Source organism: Nycticebus coucang, chromosome 2, assembly GCF_027406575.1.
Source record: "Nycticebus coucang isolate mNycCou1 chromosome 2, mNycCou1.pri, whole genome shotgun sequence".
NCBI classification, from domain to species: Eukaryota; Metazoa; Chordata; class Mammalia; order Primates; family Lorisidae; genus Nycticebus; species Nycticebus coucang.
The window spans coordinates 107,503,465-107,525,129 of NC_069781.1; the positions used below are offsets into that span (position 1 = coordinate 107,503,465).

General features: G+C 41.9%; 1 pseudogene; it reads left to right on the top strand.

Moving 5' to 3' along the window:
* Positions 1-1,345: 1,345 nt before the first annotated feature.
* Positions 1,346-17,484, top strand: LOC128598125 (STARD3 N-terminal-like protein; annotated as a pseudogene).
* Positions 17,485-21,665: the final 4,181 nt, after the last annotated feature.

Sequence of the window (21,665 nt, forward strand, 5' to 3'; positions counted from 1 at the left end):
TCTCAAAAAAAAGGTGGGGGGTGCTTTTCTACTTGTCCTTGTTGCGATGCCTGTAGTTCTCAAAAGCGGCAGCTCTGGGCATTCGGCATGCTAGCTGGCTCAAATGCCATCAACCCTTCCTCCTTGAAGCACCAGAGGCCAGAGGGGAATGAACCCCAGGAAGCTTGAGGTGTGCTGGGGTTATGCGCATGCGGGGGAGGCGGAGCGCAGTGACGACCAGGAAGAGGGGCTGGGGCTGCGGTGTGGGTCCGGGGAACGCCGCACCAAGCAGGACTCCACCCCGTACAGAGCGGCGGGGATTTCGCCAACGCCAAAAGGGGGCAGCACAGGTGCCAGGGGAGTTCGGCGCTGTCGGAGAATCCTCAGGGGCTGATTCAGAGGTTCAGACTCCAGAGAGGGCCAAGCGAGCTCGCAATCCCGGGAGGCGGAGTCTACAAGAACTTGCAAAACGCCAGGGGGGAGGAACTGTACCTTCCAGGAGACCGGCTGAACCAGAGACTTAGAAAAGGTGACCCTCGGTCCACTGTCCTGGAGGAGAGTGCACAAGTTGCAGCTCGCAGCAAACGCAGCTAGAAACTCGCGGCAGGGAGGCGCTCCCAGGGAGACTGGATCCTAAAGGAGGGGTGGCGGCTGCGGCTTTTAAGGAGTCAGGGTGGAAGCGAGTCAGTCGGACTCCCAGAGGCGCCTCTGCGCCTCGCTGAGTGTGTAGGACCCTGGCGCGGCGTGCGGCTTTCCCGGGTGCCCCTTCGCGCGCTCACTCTCCAACTCACCGGTAATGCCCAATTTGTCGTGGTGGTCCAGGCTGTGCAGTTCTTGCGGCGTCCAGCTGTGGCTCTTCTTCAAGCCCGGAGAGGTCGCAGCCCGTCAGAGGGCAACAACTCGGCCACGCGCGTCCACCCGGGGGTCTCTGCCAGTACCTCCCGCGGGCGCTCATGACAGCCGGCTTAGAGCGTCCCTGAGGGGACCGCGGGCGCCAGTTGAGCCGGAGCCGGAGGTAGAGCCAGAGTCTGAGCCGGAGGAGGGTCCAGCCCATAGCGCCCTCGATGCTCCCTCCTCAGCCTCTGAGCGCCCGTTGGCTCCACCTCTAGCTACAGCGCCTCCCGCTAACACCTGCGCCCCCTGGTCGCACTTAGATGCCGGCAGCCCGGCGGTTCAGGCGGGGCGACCGTGGGTAACCGCAGGCGCTTCCTGAGCTGTTATTCCTGGCGACCCCAGTAGGATTGTTCCCGGGGCCACAGGAGGGCTGTGGTTCATGTTAGTTATCTGCTTTAAAACTAATTCTTTTGGCATTCCAGCACCACATGTGGGCAAAAATTTAACAGTTTCATTATTCATCACTACTGACATGGACGAAAGAGTTATTGGGCATAGAGATGAAGGGAAAGTGGAATACCTGGGCTACAGAAATGGTAGTGATGCCAGTCAGTGCAAACTGTAATTGCTCTGTACCTTTGAATGGGAATGAATTTTCCTAATTTCTCTTGGGGTTAGGGAGAGCTGGACTGAAACCACATTGTGGATTTTTTTTTTTTTTTTTGAGACAGAGTCTTACTATGTGGCCCTCAGTAGAGTGCTGTTGCATCACAGCTCACAGCAGCCTCAAACTCTTGGGCTCAATGCCTGGCTATTGTTTTGTTGCAGTTGTCATTGTTGTTTAGTTGGCTGGGGCTGAGTTTGAACCCATCAGCCTGGGTGTATGTGGCTGGCGCTGTAACCACTGTGTTATGGGTGCTGAAACCACCTTGTGAATTTTTAAGATGGAAGGAGGACAATGGTGCGTACAAATGATGTTTCTTAGAAAGTTCCGAGATAGTCTCTGTGAATCATTGAATTGTTAGGACAGGTGTTTTGTTATTTGTTGGAAAGAATTTCAAGAGATGATACAGTAATAACAAAATCCTGCTCCTTCCCCCCCAAAAAGCCAAGGGCCAGAGATAGGTGATTTGTCCACATTGATGCAGTTTCTTTTTGGCGAAGCTGTGACTGCTTGACTTTTACTCTTGTAGGCAGATAAAGTCACTTTACGGAGGAGCAAATTAGACATATACTAGTTAGTCCTGTGCTACTTTGGCTGGTAGATAAGTAATACTGAGTGAATATGGAGAAATGAACAAAGCGAATACATAATTCAGGTCCTTTTGACTGGAACTCATACCATTTACCTAACTGATCATCATTACAGCCTCACATTTCCAGATATTTCATTCATTCAACAAATGCACAATGACTACGTAGTCTGCCAGGCTCTTTGCCCCACCTCAAGCGCCAAAAGTAGAGCACTCCTGGAGATAGTCTCTGCTATCAGAGAGTTCATGTTTTCTCTGTTAATTGAGAAAATAACATTGGAAAGGTCTGAGGGGGACCTAGTACATACAGGAACCATATTTTGTTGAAATCTTTGGGGTAGAAAAACATTGAAGAGTTTTTGAAGAGACAATTCTGTGAGGTGGATGAGGCCACCTGGGATAGCTAGTCTATGACCCACACTGGGATTGAGTACAGACGGGTTATTAATAACTTCTTGGAGCCTCGATTCTCTCATCTGCCACAGATTTGTTGTAAGGAGGAAGTGAAGAGGATGCATGCAAAGTGCCTGGCTTGGTGCCCAGCTTATGACCAGGGCTGTATCAATGTTCTCTGGTTTCACACGAGTGACAGCAGCCTTGGGGACAAAGGACAGGTTGAGACACAGTCATCCTGGCTGGAAGAGTTCAAGCTAAGATGCAAACATTACCCCCATCCATGTACTTGCACAAAAAGTTCAGTGAATCAGCACAGTGGAAATGCTGTGTGCTCTTCTCTGTGCTTCTGAGAGTGACCTCAGGGCAGAAATGCTCCAGATGAGGCCAACTCAGTATTTCTCAGGGCAGCAGAGGTTTGGTGCCATGGTGATCATCCGTTCTGCCTTGGGAGTAACCGTATGGTTCTCTTTATAAAGATTCCTTACAGAGGGAGGAATAAACCAGAGCTGTTACTTCATTCTTCAGAGTATTATGTATTTTTATTTTATGTTATACTGAAGAGTTTGTATGTTGCCTAATATTAAACTGCAGCTATTTTCATGAGGTTGGGGTTCTCATAGATGCAAAAGCCTCCATAAAAAATACAACAAATATAGGAAATAACTTACTGCTCAGTAAAAAAAATAAAACAAATATAGGAAATAACTTACTGCTAGAAGATAAAATTTTCAGAGTCGTTAATTTAAAAAATGAGTGATCCCTGGTACGGCCACTTTAAAATAGTATTTCACTGAGTAACATCAAAAAAAATTGCAACTGATGATGCATATTATTGGCAGATATGGCTTTGTTATTGTTCTTGTTCTTGTTTTTTATTTGTAAAACAAATTGCCCTTCAAAGTGTCTTTCCATGCTTAATGCATACCAAACAGATATGTTATTTGGAAGGGTTGGGAGTCAGATAGAAATAAGAAATTATATCTTTATTTTTATTTATTTTTTTTGAGACAGAGTCTCAAGCTGTCACCCTGGGTAGAGTGCTGTGCCATTGCAGCTCACAGCAACCTCCAAATCTTGGGCTCAAGCAATTTTCTTGCCTCAGTATCCCAAATAGCTGGACTACAGGTGCCTGCCACAATGGCCAGCTATTTTTAGAGATGAGGTTCTAACTCAGGCTGGTCTTGAACCTGTGAGCTCAGGCAATCCACCCACCTTGGCCTCCCAGAGTGCTAGGATTATAGGCGTGAGCCACCATGCCCAGCCCCCGTACAAAGTATTTTTAACCTAAATAAATCCTTCACATTAATATTATGTTTATAAGGATCTGTAAGTTGAAATGAAAACATGGGCAGTCTTTATCTGAATATCTCAAGGCTGTTCCTCATTTAGAACAGGCACCTTTATGAATGAGGTAACAGGTGTGGGATTGTTGAAGACAAATGTGAAGAGATAGTATTAGAAACAGACACTGGTTTGCAGGAGCTAAGTGATCTTCAAATATCGTTTCTTTCCACTATTCTTTGATTTTTAGCTTCCAAAGTGAGTCATTTATTTTTTAGTTTTAAAATGTGTCAAACAGTCTATGAAACTAATGTGTGGTGCCCCATGATCACATTAATGTACACAGCTATGATTTAATAAAAAAATAATAAAAAATAAAATAAAAATGTAGTTTTAGAAGAAGCAGTGATTTCTACATTAGGCAGGGATTACTTAAGAAAACATTTTCCAGGCTTGGCACCCATAGCACAGTGGTTACAGTGCCAGCCACATGCACTGAGAGTGGCAGGTTGAAACCCTAGGCCAGGGCGGCACCTGTGGCTCAGTGAGCAGGGCGCCGGCCCCATATACCAAGGGTGGCGGGTTCAAACCCAGCCCCGGCCAAACTGCAACAGAAAAATAGCCGGGCGTTGTGGCAGTTGCCTGTGGTCCCAGCTGCTCGGGAGGCTGAGGCAGGAGAATTGCCTAGGCCCAGGAGTTGGAGGTTGCTGTGAGCTGTGTGATGCCACGGCACTCTACGGAGGGCAATAAAGTGAAACTCTGTCTCAAAAAAAAAAAAAAAGAAACCCTAGGCCAGCTAAACAACAATGACAATTGTAACAAAATAGCTGGGTGTTGTGGTGGGTGCCTGTAGTCCCAGCTACTTGGAAGGCTGAGGCAAGAGTATACTTAAGCCCAAGAGTTTGAGGTTGCTGTGAGCTGTGACGCCACAGCACTCTACTACCCAGGGCGATATAGTTAGACTCTGTCTAAAAAAAAGAAAAAAAAAAAATCATGAGAAAGAACTGCCAAGTAGTCAATGACCTGAATACCTTGTTGGAGCAGTATCCATAAAAAAGGAAAAGAAGAGAGAAAGAAAGACAGAGAAGGGAATAAAACTTTCATGTTGGGTAGAGAGTTCAGATGAGATGTGTACATTTCAGTTAAATATTGAGTTAGGAAGGTTAAAATCAATTTATTTTGAAAACTGTTTTCTTTTCTTTCTTTCTCTCTCTTTCTTTCTTTCTTTCTTTTTTGAGCCAGAGGCTCACTATGTTGTCCTTGGTAGAGTGCTATGGTGTCACAGCTTGCAACAATTCTCTTGCCATTCTCTTGCCTCACCTCCCAAGCAGCTGGGACTACAGGTGCCTGCCACAACGCCCAGCTAGTTTGTTTTGTTGTTGTTGTTACAGTTGTCACTGTTGTTTAGCAGGCCCCGGCCGGGCTCAAGCCCTGTGGCTGGTGCCCTACTGACTGAGCTGTGGACTCCGAGCCCTTTCTCATCATTTTAAACTATAGAATTTAATCTGTTAATCATGATTCTTTGTTCTAATCTTTCCTGTTTGCTTGTCTAAAATCTAGTCTTAGTAGCAGATTCAGGTTTTTATAACCATAGAGCAACTTTGGCATGTTTATGACTTAAGCTGAAAGTTGTCTTGATAAGAAAAGTTGTGTTGGTTTCTATGTACAGATAATGCTGAAAGTGGTTTCTGCACTATTTTATGGTATCAATTATAAATGCCAACTTCTGGGTAAGATATTTTTGGTAATACTGAACTTTTAATTTTTTTATATGAAACTCGCTTTTGTAGGCTTCTCCCAAAATGATACTTAGGATGAGTTGTTATAATGAGAACAGCTATTCTTGATTTTATTTACTTCTTTGTAGGCATTTCCTTGCCTAATGAACAGGTTCACATCTTATCTACTGACTTTGTCAAGCAGGAAATCTCATGAAATGGTAACTTGAACTTGGAGAACGGAAGATTTTTATATTCTACGTTTTTTTGTCTAATAACTGAACTTGTTATTTTAGGAATGTTGAAAGTTTCAATTTTTCTTTGACTATATATATATATATAGTCAAAGAAAAAATATATATATATTATTGTTGGGGATTCTTTGAGGGTACAAGAAACCAGGTTACACTGATTGCATTTGTTAGGTAAAGTCTCTCTTACAATCATGTCTTGCCCCCAAAAGGTGTGGCACACACCAAGACACCACCCCCTCCCTCCTTCCCTTTCTCTGCTCTTTCTTTCCCCACAGCTCTCTCCTTCTTTCTCTTCTCTGCTCTCCCCTTCCCCCACCCCTACTGTGTCATTAATTGTCATTAATTGTCCTCATATCAAAATTGAGTACATAAGATTCATGCTTCTCCATTCTTGTGATGCTTTACTAAGAATAATGTGTTCCATTTCCATCCAGGTTAATACAAAGGATGTGAAGTCTCTATTTTTTTTAATGGCTAAATAGTATTCCATAGTATACATGTAACACAGCTTATTAATCCATTCCTGGGTTTGTGGGCATTTAGGCTGTTTCCACATTTTAGCAATTGTAAATTGAGCTGCAATAAACAGTCTACTGCAAATATCCTTATGATAAAAGGATTTTTTTCCTTCTGGGTAGATGCCCAGTAATGGGATTGCAGGATCAAGTGGGAGGTCTAGCCTGAGTTCTTTCATGTTTCTCCATACTTCCTTCCAAAAAGGTTCCCACCTATTTGTTCCCACAAGCAGTGTAAGAGTGTTCCCTTCTCTCCACATCCACGCCAGCATCTGCAGTTTTGAGATTTTGTGATGTGGGCCATTCTTGCTGGGGTTAGATGGTATCTCAGGCTGGTTTTGATTTGCATTTCTCTAATAATTAGGGATGATGAGCATTTTTTCATATGTTGGTTAGCCATTTGTTCTTCTTCTTTAGAGAAGGTTCTATTCATGTCTCTTGCCAATTGATGTATGGGATTGTTGGCTTTTTTCTTTTTTTTTTTTTTTTATTAAATCTTAGCTGTGTACATCAATATGATCATGGGGCACCATACACTTGTTTCATAGAATATTTGACACATTTTCATCTCATTAGTTGACATAGCCCTCCTGGAATTTTCTTAGTTACTTTGCCAAGACATTTACATTCCACATTTGCCAAGGCTCACATGTACCCTTGTAAGATGCACCACAGGTGTGAGTTCTCTATAGATCCTAGTTATCAAGCTTTTGTCTGATTCAAAATATGCAAATATCCTTTCCCATTGTGTAGGTTGTCTCTTTGCTTTGGTTGTTGTCTCCCTTAGCTGTACAGAAGGTTTTCAGTTTAATGAAGTCCCATTTGTTTATTTTTGATGTTGTTGCAATTGCTACCGCCGTCTTCTTCATGAAGTCTTTCCTAGGCCAATATCTTCCAGTGTTTTTCCTATACTTTCTTTGAGGATTTTTATTGTTCCATGCCTTAAATTTAAGTCCTTTATCCATCTTGAATCAATTTTTGTGAGTGGAGAAAGGTGTGGGTCCAGTTTCAGTCTTTTACATGTAGATATCCAGTTCTCCCAGCACTATTTATTGAATAGGGAGTCTTTCCCCCAGGGTATGTTCTTGTTTGGTTTATCGAAGTTTAGGTGGTTTTAAGATGTTAGTTTCATTTCCTCATTTTCTATTTGATACCAAATGTCTTTGTCTCTATTTTGTGTGTGTGGTTTTTGGCCAAGGCTGGGTTTGATCCCACCAACTCTGGCATATGGGGCTGGTGCCCTGCCTTTGAGCCCCAGGCACTGCCCTCTATCTCTCTATTTTTGTGCCAATAACATACTGTCTTGACCACTATGGCTTTGTAGTACAGCCTAAAATCTGCCATTGTGATGCCCCCAGCTTTGTTTTTATTACTAAGAACTGCCTTACCTATATGGGCATTTTTCTGGTTCCATACAAAACACAGAAACATTTTTTCTAAATCTTGAAATTACAATGTTGGTATTTTAATGGGATGGCATCGAATAGGAAGATTGCTTTGTGAAGTATAGACATTTTAACAATGTTGATTCTTCCAAGCCACGAGCATGGTATGTTCTTCCATTTTTTAATATCCTCTGCTATTTCCTTTCTGAGGATTTCATACTTTTCTTTATAGAGGTTCTTCACCTCCTTTGTTAGGTATATTCCTAGGTATTCCATTTCCTTTGAAGCTATGGTGAAGGGAATTGTGTCCTTAATTAACCTCTCATCTTTGCTGTTACTGGCATATACAAAGGCTACTGACTTGTGGACATTGATTTTATATCCTGAGACATTACTGTATTTTTTGATGACTTTGAGGAGTCTTATGGTTGAGTCTTTGGGATTCTCTAAGTATAAGATCATGTCGTCAGCAAAGAGGGAGAGTTTGACCTCCTCTGCTCCCATTTGGATTCCCTTTATTTCCTTGTCTTGCCTAATTGTATTGGCTAGAACTTCCAGCACTATGTTGAATAGTAAAGGTGACAGAGGACAACCTTGTCTGGTTCCAGTTCTAAGAGGAAAAGCTTTCAGTTTTACTCCATTCAGTAAAATATTGGCTGTGGGTTTGTCATAGATAGCTTCAATCAGTTTTAGAAATGTGCCACCTATGCCTATACTCTTCAGTGTTCTAATTAGAAAAGGAAGCTGGATTTTATCGAATGCTTTTTCTGCATCTATTGAGAGGATCATATGATCTTTATTTTTGCCTCTTTTAATACGGTAGATAACGTTTATGTACTTGTGTATGTTAAACCTGCCTTGCATCCCTGGGATGAAACCTACTTGATCATGATGTATGACTTTTTTGATGATAAGCTGTAATCTATTGATTTTGTCAAGAATTTTTGCATCTATATTCTTGAGTGAAATTGGTCTGAAATTCTCCTTTTAGTTGGGTCTTTTCCTGGTTTTCGTATCAGGGTGATTTTTGCTTCATAGAACATGTTGGGGAAGTTTCCTTTCTCCTCAATTTTTTGGAATAATTTCTGCAGTACATTAATAAGCTGTTCCTTGAAGGTTTGATAGAAGTCTGGTATGAAGCCATCTGGACGAGGGCATTTTTTTGTAGGAAGATTTTTTTTATTGTTTCTTTGATCTCAGTGCTTTAAATTGGTCTGTTCAGGATCTTTATTTCTTCCTGGCTAAGTCTAGGGAGAGGGTGTGATTCCAAATATTGATCCATTTCCCTCACATTGTCAAATTTCTGGACATAGAGTTTCTGGTAGTATTCAGAGTTGATCTCTTATATCTCTGTGGCATCCGTTGTTATTTCCCCTTTATCATTTCTGATTGAGGTTACTAGAGATTTTACTTTTCTATTTCTAGTTAGTCTGGCCAATGGTTTATCTATTTTATTCATTTTTTCAAAAAAACAAACTCCTTGTTTCATTAATTTTCTGAATGATTCTTTTGTTTTCAATTTCATTGATATCTGGTTTAATTTTGGATATTTCTTTTCTTCTGATGGGTTTAGGCTTCGATTGTTCTTCTTTTTCCAGTTTCATAAGATGGCTTCTGAGTTTGTTGATACGCTGTTTTTCGAATGTAGGTATCTAAAGCAATAAATTTTCCTCTCAAAACTGCTTGTGCAGTATCCCACAGGTTTTGGTAGCATGTGTCTTCATTGTTGTTATGCTCAAGGAAGTTAATGATTTCCTTTTTTATTTCTTCCTGAACAATTAAACAAGGTTGTTTAATTTCCATGCCTTTGTGTGGGATTGAATGTATTTGTTGGAGTTGAGTTCCACATTTAGTGCCTTGTGGTCTGAGAAGATATAATGTAAAATTTCAATTCTTTTTATTCTGTTGATATTTGTTTTGTGTCCCAGGATATGATCAATTTTGGAGAATGTTCCATGGGGTGATGAAAAGAATGTATATTCTTTATCTTTGGGATGGAGTGTTCTACATGCGTCTATCGAGCACAGTTGTTCTAGGTCTCATTTAAATCTCTTATATTTTTGTTTAATTTCTGTTTAGAGGATCTGTCCAGCTCTGTAAGAGGAGTGGTAAAGTCCCCTGTTATGATGGTATTATAGGAAATCATATTGCTCAGACTAAGTAAGGTCTGTTTCAAGAATCTGGGAGCATTTAAATTGGGTGCATAAATGTTTAGAATTGAAACATCTTCTTGTTGTATTTTTCCCTTGACCAATATAAAGTGACCATCTTTGTTTATTTTTACTTTAGTTGCTTTAAATCCACATGTATCTGAAAATAAGATCACAACTCCTCTTTTCTTCTGAATTCCGTTTGCCTCAAAAATTGACTTCCAACCCTTAACTGGGAGTTTTAATTTGTCTTTTGAAGCCAGGTGTGTTTCCTGCAGACAGCAAATGGATGGCTTGTGTTTTTTAATCCAGTCAGCCATCTATGCCTCTTCAGTGGGAAATTCAAGCCATTATCATTTATTGATATAATTGATATGTGTGGTAGTGTTCTATTCATCTTGTTTTGTGAGAATCCATTGCTTAGTTTTATCTTTTACATCGGTGTGGAAGTTAAGTTCTGTTCTTTAATATCTGAGTTCTTATTTGCTGTTGATCCATTGTGATGGTCAGTATGTAGAACAGGTTGAAGTATTTCCTGTAGAGCTGGTCTTGTTGTGGCAAATTTCCTCAATATTTGTATATCCATAAATGATTTGATTTCTCCATCAATTTTAAAGCTTAGCTTAGCAGGATATATAATTCTGGGATGGAAATTGTTCTGTTTAAGTAGATTAAAGGTAGATAACCATTGTGTTCTTGCTTGGACTGTTTCATTAGAGAAATTTGCAGTCACTTTGATGGATTTTCCCCTGTAGGTCAACTGGTGCTTACTCCTGGCAGCTTGAAGGATTTTTTTCTTTTGTCTTGACTTTGGACACATTCATCACAGTGTGTCTTGGAGAAGCTCGGTTAGAGTTGAGGTGAGCTGGGGTCCGATAGCCCTCTGAAAGCAGTGTGTCAGAATCTTTGGTGATATTTGGGAAATTTTCAGTTATAAGATTTTCTAGTATGGCTTCCATTCCTCTGGGGCATTCTTCTTCCCCTTCTGGGATTCCTATAACTTGTATGTTGGAACACTTCATAAAGTCCCATAATTCTGTCAGTGAACATTCTGCTTTCTCTCTCTTTTTTTCTGCCTCTTTAACTATCTGAGTTATTTCAAGAACTTTGTCCTTTTCCTCCAAAATTCTTCCTTCTGCATGGTCTAACCTGTTGCTGATACTTTCTATTGCATCTTTAAGTTCCCTAATTGACTGCTTCAGTTCTTTTCAGCTCCGCTATATCCTTTCTATATTCTTCGTATCATTCATCTCTGATTTGATTCTGTTTTTGGATTTCCTTTTGGTTATTTTCCACTTTATTAGCAGTTTCCTTCATTGTTTCTATCATTTCCTTCATTGTTTTCATCATGTGTATTCTAAATTCCCTTTCTGTCATTCCTAACATTTCTTTATAGGTGGAATCCTCTGCAGTAGCTACCTCATGGTCCCTTGGAGGGGTTGCTCTGGACTGGTTCTTCATCTTGCCTGGAGTTTTCTGTTGATTCTTCCTCACGAGTGATTTCTTTTATCTGTTTCCTTGCCCTAATTTTCCTTTCACTTCCTCTTGCTCTTTAAGTTCCTGTGCCTGTGGACTAAGGTTCCATGAGTCCTTTTGGTACAGGACCAGAAGGTTGAGAAAGTTGAAGAGCAGGAAGGGATAATAGAAAAAGAAAGAAAGAAAAGGAAATAGAGAAAGGAGAGGGCATGAGTAAAAGGGACTATTGACAAAAAGAAGACAGGTGCAGAAATAGGGAGATAGAGCAATATAGGTGTACAGTAAGGTACTTTGACACAACCTTAAAATAATCTCAACCTCTGGTGGTACCTGTTTGGGTTGTTTCCTTGAGGTCAGCAGCTCTTTGCTAACCTGATCAGACACAGTACCTCACCTCCACGAAGTAAAGAGGAAAGACAAAAATGCTATAAATCAAACCAAAACAAGCAAACAGAAAACTTTACAGGATAATATTGGGTGAAAAACCAAATAATAGGGGTAGAAACATTAGCACAAATGAAGTTCTACTTATTGAAAAGGAAAGCAATGGGAAATTGTATTTAATCTGGAAAAATGGAGAATGAAGAGAATAAAAAAAAATAAAGAAAAAAATCTATAGGGAAAAGGTTGAAGTTAAAAAACAAAACCACAACAACAACGAATAAATAAACAAAAACAAACCAATATATATATCTTGTTGAATATTGTCTGGGCAATAGGTGGTCTTCTGGGATATGAGATGTTAATCACAATGCTGATACAACTGGAGGCCTCTGCTGATTTCTCAAACCCCACAGGGTGGAGACCCTAAATCTCTCTTCAGCCCTCTTAAAAGGCACTTTAAACTTCTAAACTTGGCTAATCAGAAGCTTTCCCAGGAAAGTGCTTGTCACTGGGATCACTTCTAAAGTGGCTATCCACTTACCCAGTGTGCCAAAATCAGTCTCACTCTGTCCCTGAGGGTTAAGGCTGTAAGGCAGCTCAGTCCTCACCTTTAGGCTGCTCAGTGACTAGATTACTAGCTCACGCCTGATCCTTGCTCCGTGACCCTGAGGGTGAAGCTTGCTGGGGCAGTTCTCTCACAATGGCTCCCTGAAGCCCACAGCCAAACACTATTAGCTCCGTCTAGCTCAGCAGCTCAGTCCGGGGCCCTAGACAACACCCAAAGTTCTCTGCACTCCTGCTCAAGCTCTCCCCAAGGCAGTTCAACCAAGTGCCAAGTCCACAAACACCAGAACAGTTCACAGGTAAGGCCTTTCCGGTTCGCAGTCTCACTGCTGTTGTACTTAATGCTGCTGGCAGGATTAGACCCATCAAACACACACAACCACTTGCCAGTTTTCCACTGTTTTTGTCCTCCTCTTGGGGTCCAGAAGTCTCTTGCTGACTCCCTGTGTCCTCAAAGGAATGATTATAGGCAGATCCCACCAACCAGAGATGCCTGGAGTCTTATCTCCCCAGACTCATGGTGCCCTGTGGCAGGGAAGCTGTTACTCAGCTGCCATCTTGCTTTCACTCTGGACTAGGGTTTTGATGAAACCTTTTGGTACAGGATCAGAAGGATGAAAAAATTGAAGAGGAAGAAGGGAAAAAAGAAAGAAAAGAAAAAAGAGAAAGGGGGGGTAAAAGGGAATATTGACAAAAAGAAGAGAGAGACAGAAAGAGGGAGACAGAAGCAATATAAGTCTACAGTAGGGTACTTTAACCCAACCTTAGAAATCTCCAACTGTTGTATGAAGGTTGTTCAGGTGATCGATGATGCAGAGGTTAGACCTGCTTGTTGAAATAGTATGAGGCAAGGAGGACTACAAGTTCTGGTGGTATGTAGTAAACTTCTTTATTCTTGACCAGCTTAAATAGCCAGTTCTGCACGTACACACTGTTAATAATTATATAATCACTTCATAGGTATATTGTAAAAAACAAATTAACCTTTTCCTGTGATCTGCTAATCTACTGATTAATTAATACTCATTCTTCTAAACTTTCTGTTATATTTAAAAATAGTAGTTCCAGAAAAACATGTCATTAGCCATTTTTCCTGTAAGCCACTAAATCACAAGACCGCTGCAGGGAAAAGGTTGATTGTTCTCCTGCTCTCTGGAGGTCCAAATCACCGGGAGGTAGAGCCTTATCTCACAAAACCACAGCCTGGAGATTCCTAGGACTTACCGATGACATGTTTGCACGCCCCAGTGCCATGGCCAGCTTCTGAGCACTGGGCTTTTACCTCCAAAGCACTCAGGCTTAATGGCCTAGTTAGGGTTCAGCCCTGGTTTCAGCCTGACTGTGCAAAGTAAGAATTTGTCTCTGCTCATTCTCAGAATGGTGGGCACAGAGGCATATAGGCTTTTCGCCTATACCCAACCTCTGGGGGTGCTCTGTTGGGTGGTTCCCTTGAGGTCAGTTGCTCTTTGCTATCCTGTTCAGACACAGTACCCCACCTCCACCAAGTAGAGAGGAAAGACAAAAATGCTATAAATCAAACCAAAACAAGCAAACAGTAAACTTTATGGGATAAAATTGGGGGGGTGGAATAATAGGGGTAGAACACTGGCAAAAATGAAGTTCTAATTATTAAAAAGGCAACAATGGGAAATTATATTTTAACTAGAAAATGAAGAAAAGAAAAATCTATAGGGAAAATGTTGAAATTAAACAACAAAAACAAAGCAGTAAAAATATATTGCTGAATATTGTCTGGGCAACAGGTGATCTTCTGGGGTATGAGATGTTAATTGCAATGCTGATAATGGCTGTACAAGATGGAGACTAGAGGCCTCTGCTGATTTCTCAAACCCTGCAGGGTGGAGAGCCTAAATCTCTCCTCAGTCCACTTCAAAGGCACTTTAAACTGCCCACTTTGGCCAAGCAGAAGCTTTCCCAGGAAAGCACTTGTCACTGGGGTCACTCCTGAAGTGGCTATCCAATTACCCAGTGTGCCAAAACTGGTCTCACTCTATGCCCCTGAAGGCCAAGGCTATAAGGCATCTCAGTTTCCGCCTTTAGGCTGCCTAGTCCCTAGCCAGGGCAGTTCTCCCACAATGGCTCCATGCGGCCCATAGATAAACACTATTAGCTCTGTCTGGCTCAGCAGCTCAGTCTGGCACACTAGACAACGCTTAAAGTCCTCTGCACTCTTGCCCAAGTTCTCCCAAGGTAGTTCAACTGAGTGCCAAGTCCAAAAGAATCCAAAACAGCTCACAGGTAAGGCCTTTCCAGTTTGCAATCTCACTGCTGCTATACTTGCAGCTGCCAGCAGGATTAGACCAAACAAGCACATGCAAACACTTGCCAGTTCTCTACTGCTTTTGTCCTTCTCATGGGCTCCAGAAGTCTTTCACTGACTCCCTGTGTCTCAACAGGGATGTTTCTGGGCAGATTCCACCAGCCAGAGATGCTTGGAGTCTCTCCCCCAACTCACCATGCCCAATTGCAAGGAGGCTGTTACTTGGCCACCCTATATTCTACTTTTTAAATTTAAATTCCTATTTACTTAGATTTCCAAATCTCTCAAATAAGGGCAGTAAGTAAAATACAAATCTAAATGGCCTTATATATATTTTTATCCAATTAAAAAAAATCCTAACTTTATCCTTGGTCTTTTATAAAGCTCCTGCAATTCTTGGTATCATTTATATTCTAGAGGAGTGATCCTCTTAGAAAATGCTTTATTCCAGCAGTCAGTTCAAACATTCATTGAGTCTGAAAATCTGGATAAATTAATTGTAGTTGTGTAATATCAACTTCATTGCTCAGGTAGTTCACATTTATATCCTTAAATTTTGATTGGCAGTGTATGTTTCACAAAAGTAAAACATCTTGTTCCTGACATTGATGACATTTGTTATTCCTTCAAATTCTTGTTTGAAAGTAAAATTACTTTCTTGGCACTGCTGTGCCATTTATGACATTGATCTTTTTGTACCAAATCCATTGATCTTTTTATACCCAATAACATTTTCACAGATTCAGAATTATGCAAAGCTCTCCATTTTAGGACTATCACAGCTGAATTAGTCTCTGCATTTTACTCAGTTATATTCATTTTTATTTGCCAAATTGTGCTGTGGAATTAATTCATATGTCCATTAAAAAAGTAGTTGTTGGGCACTGGCCCCATATACCAAGAGTGGTGAGTTCAAACCCGACCCTGGCCAAACTGCAACAATAACAAAAAAAAAAAAAAAAGAAAAGAAAAGAAACAGCCGGGCATTGTGGCCAGCGCCTGTATTCCCAGCTACTTGGGAGACGGAGGCAAGAGAATCGCCTAAGCCCAAGAGCTGGAGGTTGCTGTGAGCTAAGACACCATAGCACTCTAACAAGGGCAACAAAATGAAACTCTGTCTCTAAAAACAAACAAACAAAAAAGTTGGTGCCTGTGGCTCAAAGGAGTAGGGCTCCAGCCCCATATACTGCAGGTGGTGGGTTCAAACCCGGCCCTCAGCCAAAACAAACAAAAAAAAGGAGTTGTTGGCTCAGCACCTGTAGCTCAAGTGGCTACAGGTGGGTTCAAATGGGTTCGAATCCAGCCTCCTGGGCCTGCCAAACAACAATGACGGCTGCAACCAAAAAATAGCCAGATGTTGAGATGGTCACCTCTAGTCCCAGCTACTTGGGAGGCGGAGGAAGGAGAATCACTTGAGCCCAGGAGTTGGAGGTTGCTGTGAGTGGTGATGGCACAGCACTCTACCCAGGATGACAGCTTGAGGCTCTGTCTTAAAAAAAAATTAAATTAAATTAAAAAGTAATTGTTGAACAACTACTTTGAGCAAAGAGTTGGGCCAAGTGTTATTAAGAAAGAGAGGAAGGAGGTACTCGGGAGATGCTGGGCTTTGGGGTGCCAGCCGTGGGCCACATGTAGCCTGTGGAACCCGCTCTGCCTGCAGTCTCTGGGCCAACCTGGGGATTCCAGTTGGGAGCCACCTGATGAGGTCTCTTCTCTCTAGGGATGGTGAAGTTAGAAAAAGTTTCTTTTAACCCACCTCCAGGGTAAGCCACCTGCCAGAAAATATGGGCAACCTTCTTACTGGCAGCCAATGCTCCCATGCTTCTTTGTGTGAAGTCCCTTCTATAAACTCCACACAACTCATGGCCAGGATTGAGTCCTATGTAGGAAGGGAAAAGAAGAGCACCTCTGATGTCAGGAGGACTTCGTGTTTGCTTGTCAACTTTGACCTCTTATTTGTAACATTACTGTGGATAATAGAGCTAAATGTGACTGGAAGTATTGAGAACACATTAGAGAAGGAGGTTGTGCAGTATGACTTCTACTCTTATTTTGATTTATTTGTTTTGGCAGTTAGTGGATTTAAACTGGTAATACTTGGCTCAGCACCTGTAGCGCCAGCCACATACACCAATGGTGGAGGGTTTGAACCTGGCCTGTGCCAGCTAAACAACTGCAGCAAAAAAATAGCTGGGAGTTGTAGCAGGCACCTGTGGTCCCAGCTACTTGGGAGACTGAGGCAAGAGAATTGCTTGAGCTCAAAGTTTGAAGTTGATGTGAGCTGTGACACCATGGCACTTTGCTGAGGTTGACATAGTGAGACTCTGTCTCAAAAAAAAAAAAAAATAGGTAATTAAATAAAGCGGTAATACTCAGTATGCTGTGTGTAGGCTATGCCATCAGTGGGCAATAGCATTGATAGCAGTGGTGCCTTTTTATTAGCAAAAGTGATCCTTTCTGGGCAGTATCCATAGTTTAGTGGGTAAGGTGCTGGCCACATACATCTAGGCTGGCAGGCTCAAACCCGGCCTGGGCCAGCCAAAACAACAGTGACAACTGCAACAAAAAAATAGCCGGGTGTTGGGTTGGGCGCCTGTAGTCCCAGCTACTTGGGAGGCTGAAGCAAGAGAATCGCTAAAGCCCAAGAGTTTGAGGATTCTGTGAGCTATGATGCCATGGCACTCTACCCAGGGCAACAGCTTGAGTCTCCGTCTCAAAAACAAAAAAACAAAAAAGTCCTCCATTGCAAGTTTTTCTTACAAGAGGCTTTTGGCTATGAGCTGCCCATCATTTCATTCATCCTCACCTGGACTGAGACATGGTTCCCGAATTTCAAAGGGTTACCTCAAGAAGCAGAAGAAAAGACTCCTCATAGTGCAGGATGCTTCAGAGAGGGTGCACTTATACCCAGTGGTCTTTCTGATGGTCATTTATATTCCCCTTTTGAATTCAAAGCAGGATCTAAAGAAGCTGAAGAAAAACAGGACAGTGAAAAAACACATTTCAAAATCTGAGTACTATGTATATTAAATGTGAAAAGCTCTCAAAGAAAAAAGGAAGCATAGAGGGAGAGCAAGATGGCAGCCAAGTAACAGCTTCCCTGCAACTGGGCACCGTGAGTCCGGGGAGATAAGACTCCAGGCATCTCTGGCAGGTGGGATCTGCCTATAATCATCCCTTTGAGGGAGGATACAGGGAGTCAATGAGAGAATTCCAGACCCCAAGAGGAGGACAAAAACAGAGGAAAACTGGCAAGTGGTTGCATGTGTTTGATGGGTCTAATGCTGCCTGCAGCTGTAAGTGCAGCAGCAGTGAGACTGCAAACCAGAAAGGCCTTACCTGTGAACTGTTTTGGTGTTTTGGGACTTGGCACTCAGTTGAACTACCTTGGGGGGAGCTTGAGCAGGAGTGCGGAGAACTTTGGGCGTTGTCGAGAGCCTCAGACTGATCTGCTGAGCCAGACGGAGCTAATAGTGTTTGGCTGTGGGCTTCAGGGAGCCATTGTGAGAGAACTGCCCCATTGTGAGAGAACTGCCCCATTGTAAGAGAACTGCCCCAGCAAGCTTCACCCTTAGGGTCCCAGAGCAAGGATCGGGCAGGAGCTAGTAACCTAGTGACTGAGCAGCCTAAAAAGGCGGGGACTGAGCCACCTTACAGACTTAACCCTCAAGGGCAGAGTGAGTCTGGTCTTGGCACACTGGGTAAGTGGATAGCCACTTTAGCAATGATCCCAGCCACAAGCACTTTCCTGGGAAAGCTTCTGCCTAGCCAAGTTTAGAAAGTTAAAGATGGATAAAGGTTGAAGGCAATTGCAACAACAACAAAAATAAATGGGACTTCATTAAACTGAAGAGCTTCTGTACAGCTAAGGAGACAACAACCAAAGCAAAGAGACAACCTACACAATGGGAAAGGATATTTGCATATTTTCAATCAGACAAAAGCTTGATAACTAGGATCTATAGAGACTCAAATTAATCCACATGAAAAAAGCCAACAATTCCATACATCAATGGGCAAGAGACATGAATAGAACCTTCTCTAAAGAAGATAGGCAAATGGCTAATAAACATATGAAGACATGCTCATCATCCCTATCTATTAGAGAAATGCAAATCAAAACCACCCTGAGATACCATCTAACCCCAACTAGAATGGCCCACATCACAAAATCTCAAAGCAGATGCTGGCGTGGATGTGGAGAGAAGGGAACACTTTTACACTGCTGGTGGGACTGCACACTAGTACAACCCTTTTGGAAGGAAGTATAGAGAAACCTGAAAGCATTCAACTAGACCACCCATTTGATCCTGCAATCGCATTACTGGGCATCTACCCAGAAGGAAAAAAATCCTTTTATCATAAGGACACTTGTACTAGACTGTTTACTGCAACTCAATTTACAATTGCCAAAATGCGGAAATAGCCTAAATGTCCACCAACCCAGGATGGATTAACAAGCTGTGGTACAGGTATACCATGGAATACTATTGAGCCATTAAAAAAAATGGAGGATCTATAGAGACTCAAATTAATCCACATGATTAATCCACCGAGGGCGGTACAGTGAGTTGCACTAAAATTGTGCAACAATTATTTTACAAATAAAGGTACACTTAGATAGAATTTCAAAGAAAAAAAAGAAAAGAAAAAAGGAAGCATAAGAGGAAAAAAGATTGGTATTGGGGCCCTCTACTGAAAGTGGTAATGATGACATCCACTGCTAACTTCACTGAATAATAAAGAACTGACTTATTATAATACCTCACAGACAGTGTATCACATTCACACCCTTAGCTGCCTGCCTATGGCTAGTAAGGTAATGTAATGATCCACCCTCTATTTGTGAGACTGATGTGTTAATGAATAAGTGAAGAAAGTCTTTTGCTGTAGTCTTCATCAAAAGTCTTTTTACCATTTTTTTTTTTTTTTGAGACAGTCTCATTTGGTCACCCTTGGTAGAGTGCCATGGTGTCTTCACTCACAGCAACCTCAAATTCTTGGATTCAAATGATCCTCTTTCCTCAGCCTCCCAAGTAGCTGGAACTACAGGTACCTGCCACAACCCCTGGCTATTTTATAGACAGGGTCTCACTCTGGCTCCGGCCTTGAACCTGTGGGCTCAGGCCTTGAACCTGTGAGCTCAGGCAATCCACCCACCTTGGCCTCAAAAGTGCTGGGTTACAGGCATGAGCCACCACACCTCACCCTGACTTTTTACTATATTGAAATAACACTTTTTTTTGGTAGAGACAGAGTCTCACTGTACCGCCCTCGGGTAGAGTGCCATGGCATCACACGGCTCACAGCAACCTCTAACTCTTGGGCTTACGCAATTCTCTTGCCTCAGCCTCCCAAGCAGCTGGGACTACAGGCACCTGCCACAATGCCCGGCTATTTTTTTGTTGTAGTTTGGCCGGGGCTGGGTTTGAACCCGCCACTCTCAGCATACGGGGCCGGCGCCCTACTCACTGAGCCATAACACTTTTTTAGTATGTGCAATACCTTTTTATGTTGACTCACAGAATGGCGTTTTGTGTTTTGTGTCTCAGATTTATTTCCTTTTTTTTTGGAGACAGAGTCTCACCATGTCACCCTCAGTAGAGTGCAGAGGCGTCACAGCTCACAGCAACTTTAAACACTTGGGCTTAAGCCATTCTCTTGCCTTAGCCTCCCAAGTAGCTGGGACTACACGTACCTGCCACAACATCCAGCTAGTTTTTGGTTATAGTCGTCATTGTTGCTTGGCAGGCCTGGGCTGGATTCGAACCTGCCAGCTCCCGTGTATGTGACTGGCACCATAGCTGCGAGCTACAGGTGCCAAGTCTTGTATTTCTTTTTTAACATCATATATTTCACTTGTATTTCTTAAATCATGCACATGTGCTCTTTGTGCAATTTCAAAATGTAATAAAATCCTACACATCAAAAAAAAAAAATGAATGGGGGAGGAGATGTGTTTTATGTCCCCTTTCCCTTAAGACTAAGAAGGAATATACTCTTAAGTCATCATCTCAGTGAAGACAGGTAATGAAGGAATTAATCATTCTGTAGTTTTTGCTCTCTTCTTTATTTTAACAGTGTCAGTTTGAGAGAATTTTGTGTTGAAAATGTCACTTGATAATTCCTATACAGAGTGAATAATTTTTCCAATACTTGGTGAAAATGATCTGTCTGATGGTATGCCTTTTTTTGCATGCATCTATGTGTGCATGCTTGTCTGTGAGTGGGAGTTTTAAAGGCCTAAGTTTAAAAGAAACAAAGGAAAAGCTCCATTTTGGTATATAACTAATCATATATACTATAGATATAAATATATAAATACTTTTAGTTAATAACTTACTGAAAACCCTATTTCTATTAAAACAAATCTAAAGTGAAAGGTTTACATTTCAGTTAATTCTGTAGTTCTAATTTGAATCTTGAGGGTGGTGCCTGTGGTTCAAGGAGTAGGGAGCTGGCCCCATATACTGGGGGTGGCGGGTTCATGCCCGGCTGCGGCCAAAACTGTAATTTGAATCTTGAACTGTCCCAGAGACTATCATTTAAAGTGAAATTCTTTGTTTATTCTTGGCAAGAATCAATTACAGAACACCTTTTAAACTGAGTGTTGCTTTTCAAACTGAAGGCACTGAAGATAAAGATTTCTAAATATCTTAGGAACTAGATTTAATTGTGTGACTTAAGCTGAAAAGCATTCTGATTTTCACATTCTTTCATGGGTGCTAAGGAAGAAAAACTTACGAGGTGAATTTATACCAGAATTCAAATTATGGTCTTAAATTTTTGGAAGCTGTTCTCAATTTGCTCTTGGAATTTATTAGCATAATGCTGTCATTAGCTAGCTTGCTGGCAGCACCTAATGCATAAAACTGAAGCATTTTAACATGCATTTCTTTGCTTTCTGACATTGAACTGTCAAAAAAGCTTTGAGCTCAGCTAATAAACACAACTGAGGCTGGGATTTTAACCCCAATATTAATATATTCTCATTTTAAATTACTGGGACTAAAAAGGCATAAAGCACAAATTGAATCAAAGTGTGTTTGAGTGCATTTTATAGTATCATCCTTGCAGTGGCTGCTGCAAGAGCTGCACTAGAGATTTCAGACCAGACCACTGATCTCTAGGAAGTAGAAGCACTGAAAGTGGGAGTGAGCTGGTAGGAGAGACAAGAGCCAAATGGTTTGCTACC